The sequence below is a fragment of the Nerophis ophidion genome, linkage group LG08 (genome assembly GCF_033978795.1).
Source record: "Nerophis ophidion isolate RoL-2023_Sa linkage group LG08, RoL_Noph_v1.0, whole genome shotgun sequence".
In the NCBI taxonomy this organism is placed as follows: Eukaryota; Metazoa; Chordata; class Actinopteri; order Syngnathiformes; family Syngnathidae; genus Nerophis; species Nerophis ophidion.
In genome coordinates, this window is record NC_084618.1 from 50,944,711 (window position 1) to 50,969,729 (window position 25,019).

A 25,019-nucleotide genomic window follows, 5' to 3' on the forward strand; every position below is an offset into this window, starting at 1 on the left:
TTGTTTAGCTATGTTCTGTTAGTTTTGGACTCCATTAGTTCCTGTTTTGTGCACCTCTGAGTTTGTTTTAGTTTCCATGGGAATTAATTTGGTTCACCTGCCTCTGGTTAGTGGCCGGCACCCTCACCACCTGTTGACTACTAATCAGAGAGCTAGAGCTATTTATTCACCTTTCTCGCCACGCTCAGTCTGGCTTCATTGTTTGCTTCATGCCACAGTTACGTGACTATTCCTTATCTCTAGTACGTGGTCAGGCTTAGGCGTGACTCAGGGAAAAAGGCGACCCTGCCATGCAGAGTCCAACAGGATATGGAGGGTATGGCATGGAGGGGGGTGTACCTGGGACGCTAAGTGCACCATTGAGCCCTCTGGAGACGTTGTGGGCTTCAATCAAAGAAAGGTCGATGAAGCAGGGTGCCCACCCGAAGACCCCAATGACATACTTACCCTCCCTTTCTCCACTCCACACCGACTGCTACAGTCAAGATTGTTCCAACTTACCAAAGGGATTGAAACATCTAGTTCTATTTGCTTCACTACTGGTCTATGCAAAGTGCTAGCTAATAGTGTGCGATCAGAACATTGTCCCTTCGGCTTGTTTTCTGTTTTTTTTACTTCTTTGATTTTTGAGGAATAAATCATATTTCTACCTGCACACCTTGTTCGCAGGTGTTTGTCTGCATCCCGGGGGAACGAACCCCGCAGAAAGATGCGACCCCCCACACGTGGCAGAAAATAATTAATGGGTCCCACGTGTCAATCATCACACTGTACTTCCAATGAAAACGATTAATTTCTTATAAAATCAAAAGGAATTGTGAAAATAAAAAAATACTTTTTATTTTTTTCCATCAATTTTACTTGATTTTTAATGCGTCTGGATATTGTATTTAATGCTTCTTTTTTTTTGCCACACATAGAGGTTTTTGTAATGTACAAGTTTGTATTTTTGAATATATTACAAGGCTTGTTCAAGAGAGGGAGTGAAAGTGGCCACAAGCAAGTTCCATTGTGCAACACGCAGTTTATTGATGGTCCTGCTAGATGACTGTGATTTATTGACTCGGATTAGCCTAGAAAACGTGAGCGCTGCACAGCAAACAGACAACAGCAAACAGACGGGCGCAAACCGAGAGTGATGGATGTTGTTTTGGTTTACAGTTGTTTTCAAGTTCAGCCATTCTCCTTGAAATGATGGAAAAAACTCACATTTGGAGATACATCTGCAGGATTGATTTCATGTTGTTGTTATTCAGCTAAACGCAAAAATGAAATGAAAAAAAAATAAAGACAAGCAGCAAACATGTACTGTAATTCACAAAGTAAAAGGAAAACAACACACTTTGTCTCAAGGTGATTTTGAAACATGCTGCTCTTTGATACACATCTAAACATGTTTCTTCGGTCCACAAGAACGGACATCAGGTTTTGGGAAAGCTACCACATCGAACAAGAATGTGATTGGGAAAAAAGGGGAAAAATCTGAAAAATTGGAAGAGTGGAGGAACCCAATCGCATGCCGTAGAATAGTAGATTATTTTGATTAATCAATTAATCGTTTAATGATTGTGAATAATAAAAATGGATAACATCCAGACTGCCTGGAACTTTAAATACGCAGGCATAATTTCCACTCGGCCGCTGCAGGTACGCACAACTGGTGGTGTGTGGGTGCCGAACACACACACACACCAAATGTGTTGCGGAGAACACCAGAAAGTTTTTAAAACCCGTGTTAAGAGAGCAATTTCAATGTCGGCGATATGTAGTTCTTAGAAACAAAGCATGAAGGATATGGCAAGGAGAAAACAGTTTTTGTTATTTTCATTATGTTCACCCAAAAATATGCACTGAGGCTATAAAATGTCTTTTATCCAAATACACCAGCGGTGCATTTATTTCAATTTGGCCCGCCAGATGTCATGAGTTCAAAAAAGGTTCCGGCTGCAAGTCAATTCCTACGCTGTTGCTTAATTATCATCGTCCTGGATACAACATGAGTAATTCCGCTCTATGACCACTTATAATTCATTGTATGACCAATTACAACAACCTCCCCTAGTCATGGTGCAAAACACAGAGGATATTATACAAAAAACATCCATCTCCGGGTTGGTAAGGAGACCCTGCCCCAAGTGGAGGAGTTCAAGTACCTAGGAGTCTTGTTCACGAGTGGGGGAAGAGTGGATCGTGAGATCGACAGGCGGATCGGTGCGGCGTCTTCAGTAATGCGGACGTTGTACCGATCCGTTGTGGTGAAGAAGGAGCTGAGCCGGAAGGCAAAGCTCTCAATTTACCGGTCGATCTACGTTCCCATCCTCACCTATGGTCATGAGCTTTGGGTCATGACCGAAAGAATAAGATCACGGGTACAAGCGGCCGAAATGAGTTTCCTCCGCCGGGTGGCGGATCTCTCCCTTAGAGATAGGGTGAGAAGCTCTGTCATCCGGGAGGAACTCAAAGTAAAGCCTCTGCTCCTCCACATCGAGAGGAGCCAGATGAGGTGGTTCGGGCATCTGGTCAGGATGCCACCCGAACGCCTCCCGAGGGAGGTGTTTAGGGCATGTCCAACCGGTAGGAGGCCACGGGTAAGACCCAGGACACGTTGGGAAGACTATGTCTCCCGGCTGGCCTGGGAACGCCTCGCGATCCCCCGGGAAGAGCTAGATGAAGTGGCTGGGGAGAGGGAAGTCTGGGCTTCCCTGCTTAGGCTGCTGCCCCCGTGACCCGACCTCGGATAAGCGGAAGAAGATGGATGGATGGCATCCATGCACCATAAAAAAAAATCTAAATTACACTGAAACCCACTACTACCGACCACGCAGTCTGATAGTTTATACATCAATTATAAAATCTTAACATTGCAACACATGCCAATACGAACGGTTTAGTTTACTAAATTACAATTTTAAATTTCCCGCGAAGTATCCTGTTGAAAACGTCGCGGAATACTGACGTGTATGATGACACGTGCACGTGACGTCACCGGTTGTAACGGACATTTTTTTCCAGCCCGATCCAAGCTATAAGTAGTCTGCTTTAATCACATAATTACACAGTATTCTGGACATCTGTGTTGCTAAATCTTTTGCAATTTGTTCATTTAATAATGGAGAAGTCACAGTAGAAAGATGGAGGTGGGAAGCGGTGTATTGCGGCCGCCTTTAGCAACACAAACACAGCCGGTGTTTCCTTGTTTGAAATTCCCGAAGGTGAAGCTTTACTATGGAACAGAGCGGTCAAGCGAACATGGTTCCCGACCACATGTCAACCGGCAGGTTTCGGTGAGAAAATTGTGCTAATAAGTCGGCTCTTACCGTAGACATGAGCGGAGGTTGCGTCCTCCTGCAGCTTCGGACTATTACCTCCTCCCACAGGAGACACTGGCGGTCACACCCCTCCAACTTTCAGGTACCATATAATCTCACTAAAACACTAGTAACACAATAAGAAGATAAGAGATTTTCCAGAATTATCCTAGTAAATGTGTTTAATAACATCTGAATCACTCTCACTGCCTTTGCTTTTTTTTTTCTTTTTTCTTTTTAGTCCTTCACTCTCACTATCCTCATCCACAAATCTTTCATCCTCACTCAAATTAATGGGGAAATTGTCGCTTTCTCGGTCCAAATCGATCTAGCTGCTGGTGGCTATGATTGTAAACGATGTGAGGATGTGAGGAGCTCTACAACCAGTGACGTTACGCGCACATCGTCTGCTACTTCTGGTTGCGAACTTTATCGTCGATGTTCTCTACTAAGTCCGTTCAGCAAAACTATGGCAATAGCGTGAAATGATCAAGTATGACACATAGAATGGACCTGCTATCCCCGTTTGAATAAAAAATCTCATTTCAGTAGACCTTTAAATAAATCACAAAGCCTGATGAGAAAAATGCAAAACATTATCACTACACTTATCAATGTTTGGCACATTTTAGCTGCTTGATATTTCTGATTGATTATAAAACTTTAAGGAAGTTGTCACAGAAGTAAACAAGGTAGGAGTCCAACTTTCACATACTCTTAATACCCAATAATATTAGTGATTAATTACATATCCCTTATTTTAATACAATATGTACATACACACACACACATACACACATGTACATATTTGGATACATCTATTTGTTGTTGTTTCAAATGCTATATATAATTGTATCGTTAATTAGACCTTGACTGTGCAAATTAACACACTGTAGTGTTGACCAATGTTGACCAGACAGACGATGAGGCAAAATAACCTCCTCTCACTTGCATGACAGTTTGGCTATAAAAACACTTTTATTTCGGGAAACACATCCCTGTTTATTAATTTAACATTTACAACATGTCAGTTAAGACCATTATAATAACCACAATCAATAAACATATCGGATCGACAAGCAAGCATCTCTCCCAAAAGAGAACACAACTGAACAGTAAATTCATCTTACAAGGTCATTTGGCAAACACGCATTTATATTCATTTCTGATGGGAAAACATATTTAAATTTATTGCCGACCTTAACACGCCAACAGTAACCCTCATAACACCGTTAACACCACAGCGCTAGCTAGCAACAACAACAACAACAATACAGCACTTTCTCATTATGAACTAATGACTAGGGCTATGTACTGTGTACCGGGATTTTCTGTACCGGTTACTAATTGGGTCGGTCCAGAAAGACCTTTAAGATTCTGGACAAATGATACAGCTATCAGTATTTTTTTTTTTTTATCCAGATGACCGTAAAAGTCCAAGTGCTGCTACTAATCAGTAAAAAGACACGGTAATCAGCTTTAACCAGATTTTAAAAGTTCCACCGCCAGCCTCCTCTGCTGACATTTAGATTTCACAATGTTCCTATATTTATTTTTGCGCATGTAAGGGTTTCACCTGTCAATCATCACACTGTACTGCCAATTGAAATTATTACATACTTCTATAATCAAAATGAATCATGAAAATGAAAAATAGAAATCAAATTATTTTTTCATCAATTGTACTTGATTTTTAATGTCTATGGACATCGTAATTAATGTGTTTTATTACCATTTCAGGTCTTAATGGATGGATGGATGGATATTTAGTCTATTTTTACCTGCATTGTCCTTTCCATCCTTACACTTTCTATCATTGTAACTGAGCTACTGCTAGGTGGAACAATTTCCCTTGTGGATCATTAAAGTTTGTCAAAGTCTAAGTCTAAGTCTAAGTGTGTACAATTGTAAAGTGGGGCAGAGCGCCTTATTTAAATGAGGATTTTGCGTGAACTAAACGAGACATCACTACAGAGACACTCGTTTACTGCACATTCATGTTATCGTGCTCCTACTTGTGGCATTTTGCTATGTTTTCAAATATGCAGGATACATCTACCACTTTTTATGGGCATTTTACAAGCAGTTGTGCAGTGCATCTACATTGACACCACATTTAACCGCTGAAAGTGCATGAGAGAGAGGATGCACTTAGTCCACTTAATAGGTAAAAATGCATATTTTAAGAAGTTTTTTTTTCATATAAGAAATATGTTAATAATATATAGTCTATGTGAAAAAAACGAAAGTGATTAGAAAATATTAAATGACACCAAATGACATGCTTCAATTGAATTAGGTTTTTTTTCCACCCCTAAATCATCTAGCAGCAATAAAATTGTTTTGCTGAACAGACAATGTCTACATTTTTTCATTTTTGACCATCCAGAAATGTTGACACACATACTTTCCCCTCTCCTGCAGCATCTTTACGCCTGCCTTAGAGCAATTTTCCCCTCAAGTGGAGCTTGCGACATTATTGGTTTGTCGGGACATTATTCATTATTCACTGATGACTGTTGACGATTCTTTCGATGCTGAGCTCAAGTACACACGTACTTTGTGGACGCCGTCTTCTCCACATTCCTGTAAGTGTTTTGCTGTGGTCCAGCATTTATTTTTGTTAATTTGCGTCCTGTCAGAGCATTTCCCAGTTGCTCTTGATTTTTGTTTGTTTGTTTAAATCATTAAATACCCTTTTTACTGCACACTTCCTCCTCGTTCGTTTGAATTTAAAGTTACCACAACCTTTGTCGTTTCCACGAGGCAATGATTTGACAGAGGGACTGACGACATGCCGCAATTTTTGGAAAAATATGGGACGCCTTTTAGTCCAGGAAACAATAATTTTATCGTTGAAGTGATTCAATATGAAAAACATTATATCGTATTCGTCCATAACTGAGGTAGAGGAAAGTTTGTTATAAAAGCAGGCTGTCATCTGGAAAGTGTTTCTTTAAAAGCGAAATAATTCTTTTTTTTTTTTCTACAAGGTCAGCATCCATTTTAGAATGGCAGCCTGAATTTGAATTAGCTGTGAGGTAGAGCAAATATCAATCAGGGTGAGTGACAACGCTGCACAGACAATCTTCACGGCTCATCTCACATGGTCTGCCAGCAGGTTATGAGTGGCGAGGGAGGGCAGAACATCGGTTAAAGGTTTCCCTCGTGGTTCCTCACTTTGCAACATTCTGTAACACCATTCAATCGTTCATACTAGATAATATGTTTACCAAAAATCCAAAATATATGCAGATGCCAAGCAGTTCTGTTTTGGATCAATATATGCATGGAGTTCGAATCATCCGTTCATTTTTCTACCGCTTGTCCCTCTCGGGGTTGCAGGGGGTGCTAGAGCCTATCCCAGCTGCATTCAGATCAGTGTTTTGAAAATTCCTTTTAAAAAACAACTAACCATAGTTATAGCATAGGTATAGTTGAATTTATTCTTTATTAAATGAAATAAAGAATGAGACGCTTCAATTGAATTTGTTTTTTTTTCAGCCCCTAAATCATCTATATATATATATATATATATATATATATATATATATATATATATATATATACAGTCACAATCAGAAAAGTTTACATACACTTGTAAAGAACAAAATGTCATGACTGTTTGAGTTTCCAATCATTTTTACAACTCTTATTTTTTGTGATAGAGTGATTGGAGCACATACTTGTTGGTCACAAAAAACATTCATGAACTTTGGTTCTTTTATGAATTTCTTATGGGTCTACTGAAAATGTGACCAAATCTGCTAGGTGAAAAGTATACATACAGCAATGTTAATATTTGGTTACATGTCCTTTGTCAAGTTTCACTGCAATAAGGCGCTTTTGGTAGCCATCCACAAGTTTTCTGGTTGAGTTTTTGACCACTACTCTACCAAAAGTGCCTTATTGCAGTGAAACTTGCCAAAGGACAGGTAAACAAATATTAACATTATGTATACTTTTGACTTAGCAGATTTGGCAACATTTTAAATCACTCTATCACAAAAAAATAAGAGCTGTAGAAAATATTGGACACTCAAGACAGCCATGACATTATGGGGTTTGTGCAACCCTTTGAGACACTTGTGATTTAGGGTTATATTGATAAACATTGATTGATTGATATTTTTACAAGTGTATGTAAACCTTTGATCACGACTGTACAGTATATATGAGTACTTTTTTTCATAAATATATATATATATATATATATATATATATATATATATATATATATATATATATATATATATATATATATATTAGGGCTGGGCAACGATTATACATTTTAATCAAAGTTAATCGCACTATTTCTCCGATTAATCGCGATTAACTGCATTGTATACGCAAAGCCCAATAATGAATTCAAAAGTAGTGTGTAGTGCACCTTTATTGGAATATTCTCCCACATGAACAAAAAAGCCAAAACATTTGTTGTGCAAACACAATTTAAATCAGTCTTTGTTAAACAGTAGCAGTTAAATAGCATATTTTATGAAAATCAACTCAAAAAATGTAAATACAAACATTTGAGCTTATTGCCACTGCCAGAGTATTTAAGTTATCCTGTTTGTTATGGAAAATAAATATAATCTACATACAAATCTCTGAGCCACAATCATAACATCTGAACAGGCAATTTCTGAGGTAACAGCAGAAACATTTTTTTTATCAGGGATCTTATGTTTAAAAAACCCATATTATAGGTAGTGGGCTGTTTTAGGGAATTTTTGATCAAATTATCAGTAGTAGCAATATTAATAATGTTGTGTTTATTCTGCGTAGTGCACTTAAAATAATTATGACCATATCTAGGAATTGATATAATGGGAATTTTCCGATTGTTTGCTTGGTGCTTTGATAAATTGAATGCATCAAATACATGGTACTATATTGTGATGTTATGAGCCAGGGAAATAAAGAACTACCCTACCCAGCATGCAACAGGAGTGACGAGCATGTGCGGTAGCCCCGGTAAAGGTTGTGTGTCGCCATCTTGTATGTTGTGATATGCACGCTCTGAAAGCAAACGTTAAGAACTCAGCCAACACTCCTCGTCTGCATTATTCATAAATAGACAGACAACACATATACTCCGCTGCTTCACAGGCCGCTGGATGTAGCCGGCAAAGTATTCCCATGTTAGCTAGCCGGTCTAGCAAGCACGCGTCATTCAGTCCAAAACGGCCCGATCTATCCACATTCAGAATTGTCTGGCGGTCGTAAGTGATGCCAGAGTGACCACGCTGTAAGCCAGCCATGAAATTTGCAGAATTGTCCGGTATTTTTGCCAAATGTTCCATTTTTACCAAGACCTCCTCGACGCCGAAGCCCGTCCGGGCGACCCCATCTTGTTAAGAAAAGGCGTTAACAAAATAAAAGCATGTAAACAACATACGCAAATGCGCGTTAAAATAATTGTCGGCGTTAATAGATTGATGAATTAACTCGTAATTAACGCATTCATTTGCCCACCCCTAATATATATATATATATATATATATATATATATATATATATATATATATATATATATATATATATATATATATATATGTATATATAAATATATATATAAATATATATATATATATATATATATATATATATAATATATATATATATATATATATATATATATATATATATATATATATATATATATATGCATAGGATGAATTGATTTTGAATCATAATAAATAATGGGTAATACGCTTTTGTCCCCCAAAAAAATGTTCATAGTATTTTCATAGAGTAACTTAGTGGGTCATTTCGATTTTGTGTAAACAATTGGAAAGACCCTCACAGCCAAGCTTACAGTTTACAGCACAAAGGTTACATTTAGAGTTTTTGAAGTTTGACCAGGGGTGTCCAAAATAGTATGGCTTCATGTGGACCATTGTGGACGTATCCTAGACATTATTTGTTGAACTTCAGCTGGAAGAAATGCTTGTTGCGACCAAACAACTCGAGGGAATAACCGCAGAAACAACTCGGACTGTCGGTAGGCTTTGGCCAGCACTTATGTTTAAGACAGGTATGTAAAAAAGTGTCACCTTTTGGATTACTCTGTAACGACAACTTAAACATTGGTGCCAATGGAAGAGTTTGGCCTGATTTTCTCACTTCAAAGTAAGTAGGAAGTAAAATCTATCGCATGCAAGACAAAAAGAGGCCATTTTAAGAGCTCATCTTAATAAAATGACCTCAGCTACAAAATGTGCACAACATAACCCGCTGGAGACATGGCAAAAGGGTTCTTATCACAACGGCAGCAAAACACCAATTACCATTTCTAATTTCCATTTTGAGTCAAGTCAATGTAATCAACACTTGCAGGCTCAACAGTCCATTCACAATCATGGAGGGAGAAAAGAGGTATTGTATATACATGTCTTGAAGACCTACCAAGAGATTACCTCTAATTAAGTCTGTCAAGTTACAGGGATCCAACTAGGATAATATTTGTTAGAACAGAGTCGGAAAGATCAGTTTAATCAGTTCTCGTCTCTCCTTTAACATGTTCGTCACAGCTGCGGATGGCTTGAAAGTAGCACTGACGTTAGCGGGTCTTGTCATGAGATTGAAGCAGTTTTAGTTCTACATGATAAGACTACAGTATATACTGTAATTATTTAGCTCTAAATGGGGTCAAGGACTTTCACTCTTAAACTTAATGGACTTTGTAGTGAAAATTGTGTTTATTGCTACATGGAATCTTGTGGGATTGGTTATGGCACTAATGTATACAAACATTTATACATCTTTAGTTAAAGTTAAAGTACCAATGATTGTCACACACACACTAGGTGTGGTGGAAGTAGCGGTGGCCACGCCCGGGAATCATTTTTGGTGATTTAACCCCCCAATTCCAAACCTTGATGCTGATTGCCAAGCAGGGAGGTAATGGGTCCCATTTTTATAGTGCTCCCCACTGCTCCCCTCACCTCCTAGGGGGTGATCAAGGGTGATGGGTCAAATGCAGGGAATAATTCTGCCACAGCTAGTGTGTGTGTGTGTGTGAGACAGTCATTGGTACTTTAACTTTTACTACATCACTCCTGACCATAAGATCATGGTACTTTTGTTAAACACATTATTTGCAGGTAGTCTAAACAAAAGTGCTTTCAAGAGCCCTTATATGTTATACTTTATATTTTAGTCGACTAAATTTACTGCAATTTTAGCTAACTAAAATGTTGTGTAATTTCATTGACTAAAACTAAATCATTGTAGATGATTAACGTTAAACAAAAACTAAAATGCATTAAGCTTTTTGCAGCTCGTCTTGAGTACATGCATGTTGAGTTGAATAAATTGACACAGATCCACACTATTTTGTTTTTGAGATGTTTTGAGATGAAATGCACCTTTTCAGTAAGCAAAATAGTATTTATCTGCACTGTAGGTCCCAGAGCTGTTGTTCAGCGTGAGGCAAATACATCCATCCATTTTCTACCGCTTGTCCCTTTTGGTGGTGCCTATCTATATTTCAGGTTGAAAAAGTTTGCCCTGCTGAAAAAACTTAGGGCCCCTCTCAAATGCTTTTCTATAGCCAGGTCTGCTTTGACAGCTCTTCAGTCTAATATGTTTTGTTGGAGTCATGGAGGGGTTTAAATGGGAGAAAGGGGACACATATTTTTTTTTTTTTACTTTGAACATGACAAAGAAAGGTTTGGAGTACCGTCCCAAAGACAGACATGATTTGTGTGCCTTATGTGGATGTATGTCATTTGCCAGAGTTAATTTATGTAGCAAGTTTTTATGGGCAGCTGGAGAATTTAACAATAAAACTTTCTGCACTGTTGACCCGTTCACAATACAACCCTCAAAAGCAAAAAATAACGCATGAAAAACCCACAAAACAAAACTCTCAGTTTCTTGTTATTATTTTTTTCTAAATGGAAATATGTCATGAATGAGTGACTGCTACCATTTAAAAGACAGTAAATTGCAAAATACATTTTTAAAAGGCCACCCGTGTGAAAGGATAAACCAATTCTCTGTTGAACAGAAAATGAATAATGAATAAATGTCAGTGTACAACTTTGAATTATAAAATACCTTCTTTATATCTTTTATAAGTCAGCTAGCGGTTCAAATACAATGGCGCCTAAACCTACAGGCAGATTGCTTTCCACACTTGACATTGTATCTTAAAGCAGCCCTCCCAGCAGGCACAGACATTGATACAACGTTGTTTGTACATACATGTCCTTTTAAACTGACTTTGAAACAACGTTGTATTGAGTTTGTCTGTTGGGAAATGACCAAATTTCAATTGTCAAATCAACGTCACAACCTGACGTTGAATAAACGTTGTCAAAAAGTATGTTGTCAAAAAGTATGTTGTTTTAACGTTGTATTTATGTTGTAGGTTAATGGTTGGGAAATCACCAACATTCAAAGATCAAATCAACGTCAGAACCCAACATCGATTAAAGGTTGTCAAAGAGCATGTTCTTTCAACGTTATGCTCGTCAAGACCTAATTCTACAAGTTCTCAATGTTGTTCTAATGTTGTTTGCCTGCTGAGCCGCCTATTGAAATTAAAGTAATCTGTGCACTGTCCTCCCAAAACAGCTGACTTTTAAAAAATAAAATATATACTTTTGGATCAGAAATATTGTTTGAAAAGCGGTACAATAGAATGTATACCAACTACAAGAGTAATGGTTTACATGAAGTGATGTAAACCAGTAATAATGTATAGCTCTTGTCTCTTCCAGGAGACAGAATAGGACATTCAAAATTATTTTTAGTCCATTCTTCCCGTCCGATTAGATGCAAAATGTACAACGAGCCAATTTACCGAAGAGAGAGGCCTGGTCAATAAGGCTGAGATAGCAGCGAGTGATGTTGAAAAATAGGATATATCTTGTTATGCTATCTTCCACAGTCAGTGTAGTGGTAAAGAAGAGTGGATGCATTTTAGGCGATGTGCTGGGACAGTTACTGGGCAGCAAGCATTCATAGCGGCGGAGGACCAGATTACCCTGGACACCCAGAACAGCTTCAAGCGTGCACATTAATACGAGCCGTCGGTGGAAAATCAAGGCTCAGCCACCTTTTTCCAACTTTGTCCAACTTTCTAACCCAATCAGATCCGCCTCAGTCCAATTTTCTTCAATATATAATTAACCTTTGGTCAATTACAGAATATCCGGCTTCTTCTACCTTCATTAACATATTTCAATCACAGAGAATGACGACATTCTGATCCCTCCCAAGAAAAGTTCTTATTTTACGTTCGCCATCAAGTCCAAAAACATTTCACAATTTTTTGACACTGCGACGTACATACAACATTCAATTGTTCTGCAGTTAATAAGAAGAGGAGTGAGTATTTTTCGACCTTTTATTCTTTCCACTGGTGTGTTTGCGGTAGTAAGGTGTAGATACATACTAGAATAAGTAATTGCAGTAAGAGTTGGCTGTATCTATGTATATATCTATGTATAGTCGAGGTTTCTATGGTTTATGTCATACCTGTGAAGCAGGTCTTATGTTTGATCATGTTATGTTTAGTTTTTTGGACATTCAGCACTTGCTTTTGCACTTCCTTGTTTTCTTTGTCACCATGGCTACTCATTAGTTCCCACCTTGTCATGCCCCTGCCCTCAGTCCTGCACCTGTTTCTCATTACCACAGCTACTATTTAAGTCATTCACTTTCTGTCCATCGGTCTGGGAACTTTGCGTTTTGCCTGCATTCTACCTTGCCTTGCCAAACTTCATGCCTTGCCACGCTGCTAATTATTTTGACCATGCCACGTAAGATTTTTGTATTTTTTGCCTCAGTGCTAGTTTTTGTTTTATTGTGTATCTTTGATAGTATCTTTTGTTTATTTATAGATAGTCATGCCTTTGTGCTAATTTTTGTTTGAAGTTTTAGTATAGCTTAATATCCGCCCCCGAGCGCGCCCTTTGTTTTGCTTTTTTGTATTTTTGGTGTATAAATAAATAACTATGTACCTGAATTTACGCCTGGCTCGTCCCATATTCCCTCTGCGTCGAAGGAGCAAAATCAATTTAAGTCACAGTCCTGACAGTTTATCCCTTATACAGTACTCAATACCGGGGTAGAGTTGAATATACGTTAGTTCAGGAAAAAACACAAGAGGCTATAACATCCCTAAAAGCCTGTTTTAATAAAAAAATAAATCCCTTGACAACAGGAAAACCTGCAAAACAGGCTTGAAGGGATGACATAGCCACTTTTGTTTTTTCGTGACCAATTGTATATATATATATATATATATATATATATATATATATATATATATATATATATATATGTGTCTTGATTGGATTATCCAGAGAATAGTACTCGATACCGTGGTAGAGCGCAATATGTAGGTGTGGGAAAAAATCACAAGACTACTTCATCTCTACAGATCTGTTTCATGAGGGGTTCCCTCAATCATCAGGAGATCTCCTGATCATCAGTAGTCTTGTGATTTTTTCCCACACCTACATATACATATATAAATATATATATATATATATATATATATATATATATAGCAATATAATAATGTATCATACTTATTTGTAAATATAAGAATGTGTGCGTCGGTGGTGCTAGGGTTAGTGTATGAGTAGTCCTGAGTTCAATCCTGGACTCGGGATCTTTCTGTGTGGAGTTTGCATGTTCTCCCTGTGACTGCGTGGGTTCCCTCCGGGTACTCCGGTTTCTTCTCACCTCCAAAGACATGCACATGGGGATAGGTTGATTGGCAACACTAAATGGTCCCTAGTGTGTGAATGTGTGTGAGTGTTGTCTGTCTATCTGTGTTGGCCCTGCGAGGAGGTGGTGACTTGTCCCGGGTGTACCCCACCTTCCGCCTATGTGCAGTTGAGATAGGCTCCAGCAACCCCCGCGACCCCGAATGGGACAAGCGGTAGACAATGGATGGAGAATGCATGCTTTAAGAATAAATACATGAATTATTGAATATAACTACAACCCAATACAAGCAAAACACCTCAGTAAATATGCAGTGATCACTTAAAACTATTGAATTGTGTTAATGTATCAATATGAAAGTGTTTAGTGGTTGTCAATCATTTTAATTCATTTACAATTACTTTAATGCAAAATTAAAACCAATACAAGACCAAAATGTGTAAATAATAATAATTTGCAAAAATTTTAGATATAAAGGCAGACACAATGTCTCCAAAATCCAAGTCACATGAGACAATGTCATTCTCGGAGTGGATTGCTCGCCTGAAAAAATGTTCCTGTACCTGGATCTTACCAACAGGTGAAGGGAAGAGATCAGCTCCCAGGCGAAAGTAGTGGCACAATATCTAAGGTTATGTCCCTACAGTCTATAGTACGGTATAGTAATTATGGTCATGTAACATGTACTTTGACATTTTTGTTCTTTCATTATGTTGAATATAAAAATATGTAAAATATGTTTACTGCAGACACCTGGAAACGTCTTTGTTCAGCCAAAGTGAGGACATGCAAATGTGGATTCCACTCTAAAACAGCAAGAGCAACCCACAAACTCCAGCAAAAGATTCTGTCCAAAGGCAGTCAGAGTCACGCAGAGGAAAGGCGAGCAGTCCAAATCTGTTTATAACCAGCAGAAAGTCCAAGAGTGGTATTTCCTGCCCAACATCTATTTAATAGAGCAAAGCTGGATTTGTCCATGTTTAAGGTTTTCGAACATCTGCCTGCTGTGGCTTAAGTTAAAGTTAAAGTTAAAGTACCAACTATAGTCACGCACACACTCGGTGTGGTGAAATTTTTCCTCTGCATTTGACCCATCCATCATGTTCACCCATTGGGAGGAAAAGGGAGCAGCGAGCAGCAGCGGTGGCCGCGCTCGGGAATCTTCTTGGTGATTAATCCCCCAATTCCAACCCTTGAGGCTGAGTGCCAAGCAAAGAGGTAATGGGTCCCATTTTTGTAGTCTCTGGTATGACTCGGCCGTGGTTTGAACTCACAACCTATCGATCTCAGGGCGAACACTCTGACCACAATGCCAGAATCAAACGTAGTGGCCATAAGAGTAACACAGACAAACAGTACTTGCTTGTCAGTTATAATTACCAAGGTAGGTATGTATAATTTGAAACTAGTAGTAATTAAAATTAAAATGTGTCACAAACCGAGACCAATATAAACCATGAATCAGCAGCACTTCTCTGTTGGTGAGCAGTTTTCTTCATGTAATTTTTGTCTTATGTTTACTTTATAAACAATAATTTTATGTTTCTTAAAATATCTGACCTTTTTGTTGACCTGTTTGGCTTACAACCTTCTTTTATGTTTTCGCAGAGATATTATGTTGTCCTAAAAAATGGGTTCAGATGCTTGTTTTCTCAGGGTTTACAATCTATTGAAAATGTTTCCACAACTCATTTGCTAATGATCTATTGTCTACAACTCAAGACAGAAGCAAAAGCAACTCTTCTTCCTTGGTTATTCAAGAGGCTTTTCTTATTCACCTACCTACTTTTTGGTCACCTACCTACGATTTGGTGTTTCCATGTTTGTTTGTTTTACCTGCAATTGTGTGCTGACTGTTCATCCTGTTCATCCTCTTCTTAAAAGACCTAACCTCGATCCTGACCTCATGGTAAACTACCGACCGGTGTCTCACCTTCCCTTTATTTCAAAAATCCTCGAAAAAATTGTTGCGGAGCAGGTAAATGAACACTTAGCGTCTAACAATCTATGTGAAACCTTTCAATCCGGTTTCAGGGCAAATCACTCCACGGAGATAGCCCTCTCAAAAATGACTAATGATCTATTGCTAACGATTGATTCTGATGCGTCATCTATGTTGCTGCTCCTCGATCTTAGCGCTGCTTTCGATACTGTCGATCATAATACTTTATTAGAACGTATCAAAACACGAATTGGTATGTCAGACTTAGCCCTGTCTTGGTTTAACTCTTATCTTACTGATAGGATGCAGTGTGTCTCCCATAACAATGTGACCTCGGACTACGTTAAGGTAACGTGTGGAGTTCCCCAGGGTTCGGTCCTTGGCCCTGCACTCTTCAGCATCTACATGCTGCCGCTAGGTGACATCATACGCAAATACGGTGTTAGCTTTCACTGTTATGCTGATGACACCCAACTCTACATGCCCCTAAAGCTGACCAACACGCCGGATTGTAGTCAGCTGGAGGCGTGTTTTAATGAAATTAAACAATGGATGTCCGCTAACTTTTTGCAACTCAACGCCAAAAAAACGGAAATGCTGATTATCGGTCCTGCTAGACACCGAACTCTTTTCAATAATACAACTCTAACATTTGACAACCAAACAAGGCGACACGGTAAAGAATCTGGGTATTATCTTCGACCCAACTCTCTCCTTTGAGGCACACATTAAAAGCGTTACTAAAACGGCCTTCTTTCATCTCCGTAATATCGCTAAAATTCGCTCCATTCTGTCCACTAAAGACGCTGAGATCATTATCCATGCGTTTGTTACGTCTCGCCTCGACTACTGTAACGCATTATTTTCGGGTCTCCCCATGTCTAGCATTAAAAGATTACAGTTGGTACAAAATGCGGCTGCTAGACTTTTGACAAGAACAAGAAAGTTTGATCACATTACGCCTGTACTGGCTCACCTGCACTGGCTTCCTGTGCACTTAAGATGTGACTTTAAGGTTTTACTACTTACGTATAAAATACTACACGGTCTAGCTCCATCCTATCTTGCCGATAGTATTGTACCGTATGTCCCGGCAAGAAATCTGCGTTCAAAGGACTCCGGCTTATTAGTGATTCCCAAAGCCCAAAAAAAGTCTGCGGGCTATAGAGCGTTTTCCGTTCGGGCTCGAGTACTCTGGAATGCCCTCCCAGTAACAGTTCGAGATGCCACCTCAGTAGAAGCATTTAAGTCTCACCTTAAAACTCATTTGTATACTCTAGCCTTTAAAGAGACTCCCTTTTTAGACCAGTTGATCTGCCGTTTCTTTTCTTTTTCTTCTATGTCCCACTCTCCCTTGTGGAGGGGGTCCTGTCCGAACCGGTGGCCATGTACTGCTTGCCTGTGTATCGGCTGGGGACATCTCTGCGCTGCTGATCCGCCTCCGCTTGGGATGGTTTCCTGCTGGCTCCGCTGTGAACGGGACTCTCGCTGCTGTGTTGGATCCGCTTTGGACTGGACTCTCGCGACTGTGTTGGATCCATTATGGATTGAACTTTCACAGTATCAGGTTAGACCCGCTCGACATCCATTGCTTTCCTCCTCTCCAAGGTTCTCATAGTCATCATTGTCACCGACGTCCCACTGGGTCATTATTGTCACCGATGTCCCACTGGGTGTGAGTTTTCCTTGCCCTTATGTGGGCCTACCAAGGATGTCGTAGTGGTTTGTGCAGCCCTTTGAGACACTAGTGATTTAGGGCTATATAAGTAAACATTGTTTGATTGATTGATTGTTCCCGTAGCAGAGAAAAACTGAAAATTAAATCTCATTTATGTCTTATTCATATATTCTAGACATAAAAGAGCATTAATTGTGACCATAGTGGTTTTCTCATTCTTTGAAATATGTCTCCTGAGAATCATGTCTTACAGTAAGCGGTGGGTGAGATCTCAAAGTTGTCTCTTTTCCTGATCTCAACTCGGACAAAACTGAGAGATGAATGATCTGGTTTCCAATATGTCTCAATAGTGTCTCCGTGAGAGATATACTTGGTTTTGTCTCTCACTACTCACTATTTGAGTTCTCAGATGTGTCTCCTGAAAAGTAAGGCCCCGTTTACACTAAGCCGGATAGGGTTATCCAGGGTATATCACACCAAACCTTATCCGTGTCCCCACACAACAATGCCACCGTTTAAGACCAACGGGCCCCTACGTCCGCCAGCTCAACGCGACCTAGTACGCATACGCGGAAAAAAAAAAAGCATCTATCTGCTTTCCAGTCGATGACTTTACTTCACTGTGAAGTTATTTAAAAGTGCAAATGTACAAATTTTATATGAAAAGGTATCTCCTTTGAACAATATCCAGTATTGTGGTATTTCAACTAACTAGAATCCAGTGTGCTGTGGGGCCCCATTGCAGTGAATCACACGTGAGCTATCATATATTAATCCCATCTTTCATCAACATGTGAAAGGTGACAATGCAATGAAGAACATTTTACAACAGTTAATCGAGACAGATAATACCCAAAGTACTGTTGTTGTCGGTTGACTCTGCCGTTGGGGTATGCTTTCATGAGTTATGGCGTCAGGGAATAAACTGGGTCACCCAAAATAAAAAAATGGGCCTCTGATCTTCATCTTCCAAAAGTTGTTTGGAACACGAGGGGGTGGTTCCATCTTTCAGCTGTGCGCTGATGGCGGAGTTAGAGAAGATGCGGGCATCATGCACGCTGCCTGGCCATTTCACAGTCACATCCATATAGCAATATTTATAGTCACACACTGCCTGTGTCACATCCACAGAAGGAAGGGACCGAGTTTTTCGGTAAATAGACTCACAGCTGACGCGGACGATTGGAAAGTTCTCTTGCCGTCTGAGAAGTGTTGTATCCGAAATAGCTGCAATCGCCCGTTGCCTTCTCTTAAGGTATTGATCTGTGATTTCCAAAAGCGCCTGTACATGTAGAAGAAGGAGAAACACGGGCATGTCTGGATGATCCGCCTCCATCTTTGTTATGAAGCTGCCTGTGGCACGTTCTTCTGATGTCTTTTCCTGTGTGGAGCGCTGGCTTTCTGGCGTCACTTCCTTTCCGAACTCACTTTGTAAACAATCAATGAGTCCATACAAAGCTAAGTGCCGGAGATTTTAAAGATTACACGGCTGACTTACCCGTGTAAAAATTTGTCCAAGGAGGGGAACCTTAAACGTTGGTTTAGTGTGGCTGAAACGGTGCTTAGGCTAAATAATTATTTGTTTAAGGGGTTAAAAGACTTAGTGTAGACATAGCCCAAGTCTCACAGTGAGAACTGTGTGAGGTTTCAAAATTGTCTAACATTTGTCTCTTTTTCTGATCGCAACTTGGACAAAAATGAGAGATGATTGGGCTGGTTTCCAATATGTCTCAGTGAGAGATATACTTGTTCACTATTTCAGTACTCGGATGTGTCAGGACTGTGACATGAATTTATTTTGCTTCTTCTATGCAAAGGATGATTCGAACGGGCGAACGTGAATGTAAGTACATGGTTTTTATTTATACATTATAATACAAAACGGCAAAACAAAAAGCACGCTTGATGGCGGATAATAACCTATCCGCCATAAACTAAGAACAAAAACAGCACAATGGCAATACTATCTACAAAACAAACAGAAGATACTATAAAAGGCACATGGCAAACAAAAAACTAGCACTGAGGCATATAAACAAAGAAGTCTTACGTAGCGTGGTCAAACAAACAGCGTGGCAAAGCATGAGGGTCCGGCAAGGAAAGGTAGGTGCGTGGTCATGAGTATTCAACACAGTCCAGTAGGTAAAGAAGCCAGGCCGAGGAAAGGAAAACAAATGACTTAAATACTGTTGTGGTAATTAGAACCAGGTGTGAGAGGCTGAGGATCGGGGCGTGACTAAGGGGACCAGGTGGAAACTAATGGGTTGGCATGGAAACAAACAAAACCAGGAAGTGCAAAATTTGAAGCAAGAGTCCAAAAAAAAAACATGACCAAACATAAACCTGATTTACAGGCATGACAGGATGTGTTTCTTTTCAATCTCAGTAAAAATATAATTGAGTCATGCATTTAAAATGGCATATTTAAATATACCTCAATAATATTTTAGTTTGTATCCTGCCAACATTTGAGAAAATAATTCAGGGAATATGGATGTTTGGTCTATATGGTTTATTTACATAATTTACTTATTTGTTGCTTTCTTACAGTAGCTTATTGACTACAATTCTGAGAGTCGAAACTTAACCCAAATAGCAATGATGTGCTCAAAAGACACTTTTTGAGACCTTTTAACTTGTGTTAACTTTATATAGGTTAACTGATGGCAAATTGTTAAGTGCTCGTGCCTCACAGTGAGAAGGTCGCGGGTTCGATCCCTCTGCATGCAGGTTGCATGTTCTCCCCCTGACTGTGTGGGTTCTCTGATGTAGGCTGATTGGCAACACTCAATTGGCCCCAGTGTGTTGTCTGTTGTCTGTCTATTAGTGTTGGCCCTGCAATGAGGTGGCATCCTGTTTTTAATTCTCAGATTTGTCTCAGACATCTCCTTTCATTCACTCCCACCACGTTACTGGCCTTCTCTACCAACTTGTCCAGTCTTTTTGCGTCTCTTACACTCAGCCCGCTGCCCCAGCAAGCCACGGCATATAAGAAAGCGCTCGCCACCACCGACTCGTAGAACATCTTCAACATCTTTGTACAGACGTTGAAGGATCCTAGCCTCCTGAGGAAGTAGAGGCGGGCGGCTCTGTCCCCTCTTGTAGAGGGCCTCAGCGTGTTTTGACCCATTCAGCTTGTTGTCCATGTGTACTCCGAGGTATTTATAATCCTCATCCATGTCCACATCGACCCCCCTGATGGAAACAGGGGTCGCCAGAGTACTCCTCCTCCTTCCCAGGTCCACAACCAGCTCCTTGGTTTTCGTCACATTGAGCTGGAGGTGGTTCTTTCCACACCATGTGACAAAGTATTCCTCATCATCACCATCCTCAATACACCCTACTATCGCAGAGTCATCAGAAAACTTCTGAAGGTGGCAGGTCTCTGATTGATAGTGGAAATCGGTGGTGTAAATGGTGAAGAGGAAGGGGGAGAGGACTGTACCCTGCGGGGCCCCGGTGTTGCTGACCAGCCTGTCAGACACAGTCCTGCAGTCGAACGTACTGTGGTCTGTCAGTCAGGTAATCTACAACCCAGGACACCAAGGGGGCCTCCACCTGCATCTTCTCCAACTTCACACCCAGTAGCCCAGGCCGTATAGTATTGAAAGCACTGGAGAAGTAAGCTTGTACAGGTGGGTGTGGGCTCGGTTCAGCAGGTAGATGACTGCGTCCTCCACTCCCAGTCGTGGCTGGTAGGCGTATTGGAGTGGATCCAGGTGGGGCTTGACTGTAAGGCGGAGTTGTTCCAGGACCAACCTCTCCATGGTTTTCATGATATGGGAGGTTAGCGCCACCGGCCTGTAGTCCTTTGATGTGCTGGGTCGCGTGCACTTGGGGATGGGGACCACACATGAGGTTTTCCACAGTGTGGGGAGTTCTGCAGTCTAAGGCTCATGTTGAAGATGTGCTGGAGCACACCACACAGCTGTGGGGCGCAGGCTTTGAGCACCCTGGAGCTCACACCATCAGGACTTATTTTGCTGTGCATTCACCTGTTCTGCGGAGACAGATGCACTGGGGGGGGTCTCCGGTGGTTGGGGGAGGGGGGAGTCATCATCCTGAGGGTGAGGTGTTAAGTGGGGGGAGGTAGTCATTAGTGTTGGGGGCTGTGAGGCGGGGAGGGGGGGATGGATTGGTTTGCTGAAGTTGCCAGGGGCCCGGTTGGCATGCTTTGGAAGGGGGGCGGCAGGAGCTTGTCGGAACCACTGTGTCAAACCTGTTGAAGAACTGGTTTAGCTCATTGGCCCTCTCTTTGTCTCTGTTTGGTTTGTCTTAGAAGATGTTTGGCCCTCTCTTTGTCTCCGTCCACCCCTTGACCCCCCGATGGTTTGAGGCCGGTGATGGTCTGCATACCTCTCCAGACCGCCTTCATGATGTTATCCTTCAGCTTCCCTTCCAGCTTCCTCCTGTAGTTCTCCTTGGCCTCGCTGAGTTTGGTCTTTAGCAGCACCTGAACTATTTTCACCTCCTCCCTGTTACCAGCAAATAAATACTTTGACCTGCTTTTGGATATGTGACTCATTAATTGTGGCACAGATTTGTAATGCCAGTCATATTATTGTCAATACACTTAGCAGGCTTTGAAATGTGTAACGGTGTAACAACTTCAGTTCGATATCAGCCCGAGGCACAAAAAAAAGTGTTAACTTTGTTCATTTGTATTCAGGGACATCAGCCATTACCCAACCACCATTTGTTGCAATATCAGGGCATTCAATCGATCGCAACTGGACTGTTTGGTTTGTCTTAGAAGATGTTTGGCCTCAAAACCCAAATAGGCTTCATCAGTTCATGCTCAGAGACTTTGATTGGTCAGACCTAGCTGACCAATCTAAGTCTAAGTCCAGATCCGACAAATCTAAGTGTCTGAGCATGAACTGATGAAGCGTAATTGGATGAGAGGCAAAACGCCTTTTAAGACAAACCAAACAGTCCAGTTACAATCGGTTAAATGACCTGAATGAATGAGAATATTCATAGGCACATTTTGTTGTGTTCCATCCTCTTTTTGTCTCCTTTTTCTTTCTTTCTTCCCCCTTTGTCCAATCTTTTTTCCATTCTACCCTATCTATAACACACTATTGATCCCCAGCTTAAGAGGAGGATGTCAGCTGGAAGGCTGTGGAAGATGGAACTCTACTAAATGTTTGGTTTTCAATAGTTGGTGTCATAGTGTAATAATTCAACATTTTTTTTTATTGCAGGCAGGTTTTAAAAACAAATAATCAATTGATGCGTGTCCCTTTGTTTTTTTAAGCATGGTGACTTTTTCACTTAAAAGTGCTGTTTGCAACTTCCTCACAATAACATTTTAACATGAACACCACCGCCTAGATTATGTTACCATTGGTGGTTTGACAGAGCACATTTGTTTGACAATTGTTTATATTTTTCACCATTACAAAACTTATTTAATAAAACATTTTTACCGGCCCGAATAAAATGATTGGTGTTTATGGCAGTCAGTCACCTTGTCTCGTCACCACGTATGCACCTGGAGTGTGTGCAAACATACTAAGGCAGTCCAGGAGAAGCAACAAACAATTTGCAGTCATGTCATGGGATCTAAGCCGAGGATGTCGTTGTGGCTTGTGCAGCCCTTTGAGACACTCGTGATTTAGGGCTATATAAGTAAACTTTGATTGATTGAATGACTGGTTGATTGATGATAGAATATACTGTAACGGGTTGAGTTAAGGGGAGATGTTAATGTTAATGTGTCAACTTTCACGTACTTAGTTTCATGTACTGTTCTGTGACACTGAAGTTTACAGAGTGCCAGTGAAGGCAACATGTTCAGAGTTGCATGCTGGGGGTTACCTGTGATTGGGTGAGGAATAGGAGGGAGAGTTCTGTTATGCTGGGATGCGGAAGTGAAGAAATCGGAGGTTTTAGAGTGAGAGAGACAGACGCACGAGAGATAAGTTTACAACAATACTAGAGAGATATATAAATGTGCCTTTGGCGGTGGTTACGCCCCACAGTAGCCTTTTACGTGTCTAACAATAAAGACAGCAAGTGTACTATGCCTCTCGACTGGTTTCTGTGGAAACGCTACACTACTTTCAATGACAGCTAACGCTAGCTATCCAAATGGCTATTGTTAGCTAACAATACCTAAATCTAATGCATGTGTGCATGTGTTTTGTATGCACATATTTACATCATTATGTAGGAGAAGCCATGAGAGGGCGTCTGTCTAAATGTTGCGAACATAAACTTTTAGCTCCATTGTTTTACTCTTATGTCCCTCAAATTAAACAATTGTACTGATTGAGGTTACATTACAGACCAATTGTGAGGCCTACAGACACACAGTAATTACATTTTGTTTACACACTTCTGTACTTTCTGTCAAACTACATAGTTTCACATCAAATTGTACCTATTATCCGTAACATGATCAGAAGAGAGAGACAAAAAGTGTAACATTGGTTCAACAGCTGAGGAATGTTGAGTTTTTTTGTGAATAAAGTTTTTCACTCCGTATCCATCCATCCATCCATCTTCTACCGCTTATTCCCTTTTGGGGTCGCGGGGGGCGCTGGCGCCTATCTCAGCTACAATCTGGCGGAAGGCGGGGTACACCCTGGACAAGTCGCCACCTCATCGCGGTCCGTATCCATATCCATCGGTGAAAACTTAGACATAATTTTCCTGTCTTAAAGCATGTTGGATTTTTGTCTCAAAGCAAGGAAAAACAGTCAATCTCTTCCATTTGTGCAACGTTGAAGTTGTTTTCAATAAAAACTAAATTTTTTTTTTTTTTACAAAGCCCCTGTGTGGTATTTTTTTTCAAAATGAATGACTCATTTTGAAAAATTAGACACCAAAAGGATATGCCCAGTGGATTTTGGATTCATCTGTGTTGGGCCATGAAATAACATTTGTTCAAACACTTAGATATATAGAAATTGTTATTGTAGCTTTTATTTTTCAACAAGTCACATGGTTAAAATCTTAAGAAACTATGTATATTGCTACTACTAATCTAACTTGGTGCTAGTTTTAGGATGTTAGCATTTTGCATATCTCATTTAAACTTAGAGTAAAGTTAAAGTACCAATGATTGTCACACACACACTAGGTGTGGTAAAATGTGTCCTCTGTATTCGACCCATCCCCTTGATTACCCCATGGGAAGTGAGGGGAGCAGTGGGCAGCAGTGGTGCCGTGCCCGGGAATCATTTATGGGGATTTAACCCCCAATTCCAACCCATGATGCTGAGTGCCAAGCAGGGAGTTAATGGGTCCCATTTATTTATAGTCTTTGGTATGACTCGGCCGGGGTTAGAACTCGCAACCTACCAATCTCAGGGCGGACGCTCTAACCAGTAGGCCAATGAGTAGGTTTAGATTTTTATAACCGTAGATCAGGGGTCGGCAACCCGCAGCT

General features: G+C 40.3%; 1 protein-coding gene and 1 pseudogene across 1 annotated transcript in view; one reads left to right on the plus strand and one right to left on the minus strand.

Moving 5' to 3' along the window:
• The window catches only part of LOC133557906 (urotensin-2 receptor), a 103,467-nt gene that overhangs the window by 55,063 nt on the left and 23,385 nt on the right, over nucleotides 1-25,019 (minus strand). The gene's annotated exons all lie outside the window — the stretch shown is intronic.
• On the plus strand, nucleotides 16,345-17,209 carry LOC133557069 (uncharacterized; annotated as a pseudogene).